At 34.5% G+C, this 9,107-nt stretch overlaps 1 pseudogene; it reads right to left on the reverse strand.

The window, feature by feature from the left end:
• Positions 1-618: 618 nt before the first annotated feature.
• On the reverse strand, positions 619-7,568 carry LOC124233430 (olfactory receptor 10J4-like; annotated as a pseudogene).
• Between the last annotated feature and the right edge of the window lie 1,539 nt (positions 7,569-9,107).

Here is a 9,107-nt window from a genome sequence, read left to right on the forward strand (position 1 = left end):
CAAAAGTTTTGGGAATTCACACTAAGAATACAACCCATAAATGGAAAGGTTATCCAGCTAATCTTCTGAAAATACTGTGTTCCAAAATATGTTTTGATTTATTTCCTGCTTGCTTATATGTATATATATCTGTGCATATACACACACACACACACACACACACACACACACACACATGCAAGCATGCACACAAACATCCACATCCACATATTAACAATATTTTAAAACTATATCCTGTTTATACTAGAAAAATAGTGATGCCAGGAAATATCAGGTAATTAGATAATACTCTGTTTGTACTCAAAGTGATGATTTTTAGTGAAGTACTCCACTTTATCCACTTTTTTATGTGTGAGGAAGATTGGCCCTGAGCTAACGTCTGCTGCCAATCTTTCCTCTTTTTTCTTGAGGAAGATTGTCATTGAGTTAACATCTGCACCAGTCTTCCTCTATTTTATGTGGGGTGCTGCCACAGCATGGCTTGATGAGCAGTGCTAGGTCCATGCCCGGGATCCGAACCTGGGCCTCCTATGTGGAGCACGCAAACTTAACCACTACATCACCAGACTGGCCCCCACAACTTTATCCACTTTTACTTATTAAAATTATGTAAATTTTTTAAATGTTAAGGGTTCTTTTATTTTCGATCTGAGGGATAAACATATTTGCATTGTCTAATATCTTCCTTAGGGCTTCTGCAATTCTTTATTTCTTAAATGTAAAAGACAGGATTAAGTAGAGATGTCAGCACTGTATATGTCACAGCCATCAGCATATCTTCATGGAATGAGTCACTGTCCTTGGGCCTCAAATAAACAAAGCAAGAAAATCCATAGTGGATGCACAGTACAGTGAGGTGAGAGGAGCAAGTAGAGAAGGTCTTATACTTCCTCTTTGCGGAAGACATCTTCAAAACTACGGACTCAAAGAAGACATAAGAAACCATAATTAAAATAAAGCTGGACACCAATACAGGGCCAGGGAACAAAAACCATTTCATGATACAAAATGTAACCACAAGCAAGGGAGACCAGAGGCGAGATGTTGCAGAAGACGTGCTGGAAAGTGTTGGAGTCACAGAAAGGCAAGTTGAACATGGTGATGACGACGCACAGAAAAACCATGACCCCAGCCATCCAAGAGGCCAAAATCAGCTGAAAGCAGATCTTATGGGTCATTTGGATGGCATAACGCAGTGGGTTGTGAATGGCAGGTTAACAGTTATAGGAGATGGCAGCCGTGATGAAGCTGGTATTTCCACCTAAGCCTAACACAGAAAATATCTGTGTGACACACTCAGGAAGAGAAATGGTCTTGCTGTCTGATAGCAAGTCTGCTAACATGTGGGGAGAATTACCATAGTGGTACAAGTTTCTGAAAAGGACAGGCCACAGAGGAAAAAGTACATGGGGGTGTGAAGGCTGTGACTGAGCTGGATGACTCCCATTATGGACACATTTGCAGTTAAGATGGTCTTTTGAGAGAAGAAAATCAAGACAAAGAGGAGACTCTGCAGGTCTGGGAAACTAAAGAAACCCCACAGAGGGAACGCTTCCTTTGGTGTAATTGCCAATCCTCCTTGTGGGCAGAGAAACTTTGCTTCAAAGGTGCAGAGATTCTGAGGTAAAATTCTGAGAGGATTGTAAAAAGATCCATACGCACTGGACTTTAATGCGGGGCACCTTGGCAAGTTGCAGGCAACTCTTCATCAGAGAACCTGAGAAACGGATGCTAAATACACCTGCCTGAAGTTAAGTTCTGGAGTCAGTGATGAGAATGATTCTAGTGTTAGAATTTGCATAAATGACAAGGCGGGGGGCAAATATCTTCTTGGTTTCTACTCACAAAAGCACTCTTTATCTCTCTCTTTTCCAATCAGGATCTTCATGTAAGAGGGAAAGTAGGAATAAAATTGCTTTTTCTGACCCACTGGATCTGTGATGTCACATTTTTCGACTGCTTTTGGGATCTAATGGTACTTTGGTACTCAGGAGTGCTTAATAAATTAATGTCTGAATGACTAAAGGAATTCAATCTTTTGAATCGTTTAGTGTGAATATAACATTTAAAAAAATTTAGAAAGATCAGTGAAATGTTCTGGACGAACTTTGATTTTTCTTTCAATGCAATCCTATATTCATCAGTGCACCACCATGAAGCAGCTACAAAGGTGATAATTGTGACAATGATTAGACCACATACATGATTTTAACATGTTGTAACTTCTGCTGGGTTCCTATCCATGGTAGTAAGTGGAGCTTGAGATCCATAATATCATTAGTTCTTAATACATATCAATAATTTTTAAGTTCTTGAAAACTTCTTATTGACGTTCTTTTTCAGATGACTAATGTGACATAACAGACGAACTTGTAGTAATGATTTTGAAAGTACTGTATCATTCTTGAATGGCATATTCTGGTCATTATGCTGTAATGAAGTTAGGGTGTTTAGCAGAACTTCTATGACATTTTCTAGACAGTATACCTGTTATGTGGTTTGCTTTGCATTACAGAACTGAATAGAATCAACCCATATTTCTCAGAAAACTTTGGCAAATTATATTTATATTTTGATTCTTCATTAAACATCCAGTCTTGTGGGAGGTAATGGCAGAAAAGTGATATGAAGACATTCTATAGAATTTTGATTTTAACTTCTGTCACTTTTAAAGGTAATATTTTTCTTGTGTCCGTGCCACATAAATCTTCCTATTGGCTAGCAAGTTGTCAAAGATCTTCCTTGGAGAAATATTTTCTCAAGTCTTTAGTCCATTTTTTATTTAGGTATTAGGTTTTTTGCTATTGATTTGTAGGAGTTCCTTATATATTTTGGAAATGACCCTCTAATCAGATATATGCTTTGGAAATATTTTCTAGCATTCAGTAGATTATCTTTTCACTCTGTTGATTGATTCCTTTTCTTTGCAGTAGCTTTTTAGTCTGATGTAGTTCCTTTTACCTATTTCTGCTTTTTTTCCCTGTGCTTTTGGTGGCATATCCAAGAAATCATGAAGTCATAAAGAAACCAAAGAGATGATGTTTCCTCCTATGTTATCTTCTAGCAGCTTTATAGTTTCAGGTATTATTTTTAAGTCTTTACTATATTTTGAGCTGATTTTTTGTGTATGGAATAAGAGCCTGTCTCCATTGTTTTTCATGTGGATATCCATTTTCCAACACCATTCATTGAAATGACAATTCTTTACCCATTTTATAGTCTTGACATTCTCCTCAGAGATCATTTGACAGTACACATGTGAGTTTATTTCTGGGCTCTGTTCTATTTCATTAGTTTATGTTTCTATATATATGCTGGTACCATACTGTTTTGATTAATGTAACTTCCTAATACACTTGAAATCAGGATGTCTGATGTCCAGCTTTATACTTATTTCTTAAGATTTCTTTGGTAGTTCAGGATCTTTTGTATTTCCAAACAAATTTTAGAATTGATTTTTCTATTTCTGTAAATAATTCCATAGGGATTTTGATAGCGATTACCTTGAATTGTGATATGGCTTTGAGTAGTATAGACACTTTAGCAATAATCTTCCATCAACGAACACCAAGTCTTTCTATTTCTGTGTGTCTTCTTTAATTTCTTTCATCAGCATTTTGTATCTTCCATAGAACAAATCTTTCACCTTCTTGTTTAAGTTTATTACTAAGTATTTTATTCTTTTTAATTCTAAGTGGGATTGATTTCTTAATTTCTTTTTTAGATAGTTCACTGTTAGTAATTAGAAAATCAAGTGATATTTGTGTGTTAATTTTGTATCTTGCAACTTTATTGAATTTGTTCATTAATTCTAAGAATGTTTTTAATCTTTATGGTTTTCTACATAAGATCATGTCATCTACAAAAAGAGATAATTTTCCCTTTTCTTTTCCTATTTGGATGACTTATTTTTCTTGCCTAATTTCTCTGGCTAGGACTTCTATGTTTAATAGAAGTGGCTAGAGTGGGAATTCTTGTCTTGTTCCTAATTTTATAAGAAAAGCTTTCAGTTTTTCACCATTGAGTATGATGTCAGCTGTGGGCTTCTCATAAATGGCCTTTATTATGTGGAGGTAAATTCCTCTGGACCTAGTTGTTCAGATTTTGTCATGAAAGGACGTTGAGTTTTGTCAAATAGTTTAACTGCATATATTGAGATGATCATGTGATTTTTATCCTTGATTCTGTTAATTTGGTGTATCACATTAATTAATTTGCATATGTTGAACCATTCTTGCATCCTAGAGAGTCCCATATGGTCATGGTGTATGATCTTTTTTTTTTCCCGTGTTGTTGAGTTAGATTTGCTAGTATTTTGTGGAGGACTTTTGAATCTACGTTCAATGTACATCAGGGATACTGACCTGTAGTTTTCTTTTATGAAGTGTTTTGTCTGGTTTTCTATATGGATACACTGGCCCCATAAAATGAGTTTGGAAGAAGTCCCTCTCCTTCAATTTTTTGGAAGACTTTGAGAAGGTTTGGAGTTCATTTTTCTTTAAGTGTTTGGTAGAATTCATGAGTGACGACATCTAGTGCTGAACTTGTCTTTGTTGGGAGATTTTTGATTATGGCTTTAATCTCCTTACTCATTATTGGCCTGTACAGATTTTCTATTTCTTTGTGAATCAGACTTAGTAGGTTGTATGTTTCTAGAAATTTATCCATTTCTTCCAAGTTGTGGAATTGGTGGGTTATAATTGTTCATAGCAGTCTCTTATGATACTTTTTATTTCTGTGAAGTCTGTAGTAATGTCCCTTCTTTAACTTCTAATTTTCTTTCTTTGTTCTTTCCTTTTTTCTTGGTTAGTCTGAGTAAAGGTTTGTCAATTTTGACTATATTTTCAAAAAAGAACTCTTAGTTTCATTGAGGTTTTAAATGTCATTTATTTCTACTGCAATCTTTATCATTTTCCTCCTTCTGCTAACATTGGTCTTAGTTTGTTCCTGTTTTTCTAGTTCCTTGAGGTTTAAAGTTAGGGTGTTTATTTGAGATCTTTCTTTTTTCTCAATGGAGCCATTCATCACTATAAACTTGCCTCTTAGTACTGCTTTAGCTGCTCCCCATAAGTTTTGGTATGTTGTGTTTTAATTTTCATCTGTCTCAAGATATGTTCTAATTTCCCTTTTGATTTATTTCTGACCCATTGGTTGTTCAGCTCTGTGTTGTTTAATTTCCCCATGTATTTGTGGATTTCCAAGTTTTCTTCTGTTGTTTATTTCTATTTTCATTTCATTGTTGTCAGAAAAGATACTTGGTATGATTTAAATCTTGTTACATTTGTTAAGACTTGTTTTATGACCAACGTATGTTCTATCCTGGAGAATGATCTATGTTCAATTGAAAAGGATGTGTATTCTACTGCTATTGGGTGAGATGTTCTGTATATGTGTGTTAGGTCCATTTGCTGTATAATGTTGTTCAAGATTGCTGTTTTCTTATTGATTTTCTTTCTGGATGTTCTATTAATTATTGAAAAAAAGTTTCAAGTCTCTTACTTTTGTTGTATTGATTTCTGTTTCTCCCTTCTGTTATGCCAATGTTTACATTATTTATTTAGAGACTATTATGTTGGGTGTATATATATTTATAATTGTATCTTCCTAATGGGTTGATCCTTGTATCATTATAAAACGTCTCTCTTTTTCTCTTGTGAAAATTTTGGACTTAATCTCTGTTTTAGCTGGTAAGCATGGCCAACTTTGGTGTCTTTTGGATACTATTTCATGGACTATCTCTTTTAATCTCTTCACTTTCAGCTTATGTTTGTCCTTATATCTAAAGCGTGTCTCTTGTTCGAGATATATTGGTCAATCTTGCTGTTTATTTCATTGAGCTATTCTTATGTCTTTTGATTCAGGGAATTTAATCCATTTTTATTCAAAGTAACTGTTGATATGTAAAGACTTACTATTTCCATTTTGTTAATTGTAATCTGCTTTATACTTCTTTTTTCCATCTTTCTCTCTTTTGCAGACTTCCTTTGTGATATGCTGATTTTTGTACTGATATGCTATGATTCCATTCACTTTTTCTTTTATGTATCTTCTATAGATGTTTTCTTCATTGTTACCATAAGGTTTACATAGAAAAATCTTATAGTTATAACAGTCTATTATAAGCTGATGCAAACTTAAATTCAGTTGTTTAAGAAATCTGTATACTTTAACTTCTCTTCCCCACACTTTGTTATTCACATCACAATTTATATCTTTTTATATTGTGTATCCATTAACATGCTTTTTAAGTTATAGTTATTTTTAATGCTCTTGTTTTTTAGCTTTGTTACTATAATAAAAGTAATTAATATAATACTACTACAGTATAACTATGTTCTTCATTTGTCTATATATTTACCTTTACCAGTGAGTTTTTTACTTTTATATACTTCTGAGTTTCTCTTTAGTGTCTTTCTATTTCAACTTGAAGAACTCACTTTAGCGTTTCTTGTAAGGTAGATCTAGTGGTGATTAATTCCCACAGCTTTTGTTTGTCTGGAAAGACTTTATTTATCCTTCATTTTTAAAGGACAATTCTGCCAGATATAGTATTCTTGGTTGACAGTTTTTTCATTTCAGAACATTGAATATATGATCCCACTCCCTTTGACATGCAACATTTCTGCTGCAAAATTTGCTGTCAGTTTTTGAGGCAAACCATTGTATGTGATTGTTGCTTTTTTCTTACTGCTTTCAAAATTCTCTCTTAGTCTTTGATACTGACAATTTCATTTTACTGTGTTTTGTTGTAACATTTAGGGGTTATTTCAGCTTTGGAAATCTTTTGGGCTTCATGAATATGAATGTTTAATTTCCTTCCCAGAATTCAGTTTTCAGCCATTAATATTAAATTAATCTTTCATCCAGTTCTTTCTCTTCTCCTTCTTTCACTTTCAAATTGCATATATTGTTTCTCTTTCTGGTGTTCCACTAGTCCCTTAGGCTTTCCTTACTCTTTTAAATTTTTTTCTTTTTGCTCCTTGACTGGATAACTTCAAATGACCTGACTTTGAATTCACTCATTGTTTCTTCTCCTTGAGCAAATCATCTGTTGAACCCACTATTGAATTTTTTTACTTGTTATTGTAGTATTCTGCTTCAGAAAATCTCTTTGCTTCTATTTCATATTTTCTATCTGTTATTGATATTCTCCTTTTGTTAATGTTTTTTATCATGTTTTATTTTATTGTCTATCATTGTTCAAACTCGTTTATCTCACTCATCCTCTTTAAGATGATTATTTTGAAGTTTTTGGCAGGCAATACATAGATCTCCTTTTTTTTAGGGTCAATTACTCGAGAGATATTTTCTTTCTTTGATTGTGTCATTATTCTATGATTCTTTGTATTCTTTTTGGCTTTGTTGGTGTCTGTGAATTTAGAAAAGAGCCTCTGCTTCCAGTCTCTGTGCGCTGGCTTTTACAGGGAAAGACCTTCCTCCATCTGCCTGGCTAGAGATTCTGGAAGGTGTTCCAACTGTTTTTATGGATGTGTCCTGCCTGGCTTCTTCTGCTGTCTTACTGCTGTAACACAGGTCAGGACGTTGTATGTATGCTTCATTTCTCCCATACCTCATGGGGAAGTTATTTAAATTTCTTCACCTGCTCCTATTCTAGCAGAGCTTTGTCAGGTACATCAATCATCCCACAACTTCTCCTTTGTACTCAGCTGCCCCCAACAATATGTGCTGGCTCTGTCTGTACTGAAGGTCATGAGGCACAGAAACTGATCATTCTGGAGCACTTTGAAAGGCTGGGATGTGGAGGTACACTCTAGTCTTCTCCTTCCCTCCTATGGGAGTAGCTTCAGCTTCTGCACCTTCTCCCAATCTTTTAGAGCTGTGCCAAGTGCAGTCAGAAGACTGCCCCTCTTCCTTTGTTGTTAGCTGTCCCCACCAATCTCTGTTACTTCCATCAGTGCTGTGGATGAAGCAAGACAGAAACCAAACCCTCAGGCCTCTCACTGAAAGACCAGGAGGGTGTATGCATGCTCCAGTTACTCCTTTAACCAGTGAGAACTTATGGGCTGTGGTGATGTTTTTCAGCACTAAGCTGTGACAGGGAGGGAAAAACACGGGGAAAGCAAAATTGCTCTTCTTATCCATTTCAGTGTGACTGTACTTGGTTTTGTGTTTGACTAAGGTATGGCAAGTTCTCAACTGGATTCTGGACATCTTATAAAGATATTTTTGTCTGTAATTTTCCCAAAATAAAGTGTCTCTTTGGAGAACCAAAGGCTGAGACTTCCTTCTATGCTATCTTGCTAACATCCCTTCCCCAATTCCTTTCCATTGTTATCAGAAAGAAGGACTCATGTGGGACAGCCACTATATACATTTATAAATTTGTCCTGGGTTATGTTAATTCTACTGCTCTTTGTCATAAAATATTATTAGAATACTAGAAATAGGTATATATCTTCCCAACCACTTGTGAAGAAAAAGAAAACTTGGAAGATTGGTTTGAACTTGTAAGAGGAAGGTTGAAAATAAATGGCTAAAAAAAAAATATCACTGAGAAAATTACAAAAGAAGAAAGCATAGAAATATATATAGTGCAAAATAAATTTTAAGGCAATATTGTTTCAAGCAACACAAAAACATATTTCTTAAAAATGAAAGGTACAGTGGGCTAGAATTGTTGGAAGTGTTCAATACAGTTTACAGGATCAAATCTTTAACATTCAAGTCCAGTCTCATCATTTTCTATGTGACCTCAGGCAGATATTATACTTCTCTGTGTTCACCTTATTTCCATCACTGCTAAGTTTCTTTAAATATGTATTAAGCATTTTTATATTTATATAAATATATAGTGTTTCATGGGGAAATTTGGGTTTCTGAGTGAATTCAGAATGCCATGACAGAAAGTTACTTATTAGAAACTGCCCTGTTTATTCCCTCTATAGCCATTATAATGATCATTATGTTATTATACATTTGTTTACAGTTTAATATCTGTGTTGCCCTCTAGAATATAAGCTGCTTGACCTGAAATATCAAATTAAACTTAAAACCAATATTTAAGTATGGGATAATATGTTATACTCTCAATAATTATGAAATGAAAGGGTATCAACATTTAGAAGAAAGGAAAAATTACTGATCAC

Source organism: Equus quagga, unplaced genomic scaffold (genome assembly GCF_021613505.1).
Source record: "Equus quagga isolate Etosha38 unplaced genomic scaffold, UCLA_HA_Equagga_1.0 202623_RagTag, whole genome shotgun sequence".
Lineage (NCBI taxonomy): Eukaryota > Metazoa > Chordata > Mammalia > Perissodactyla > Equidae > Equus > Equus quagga.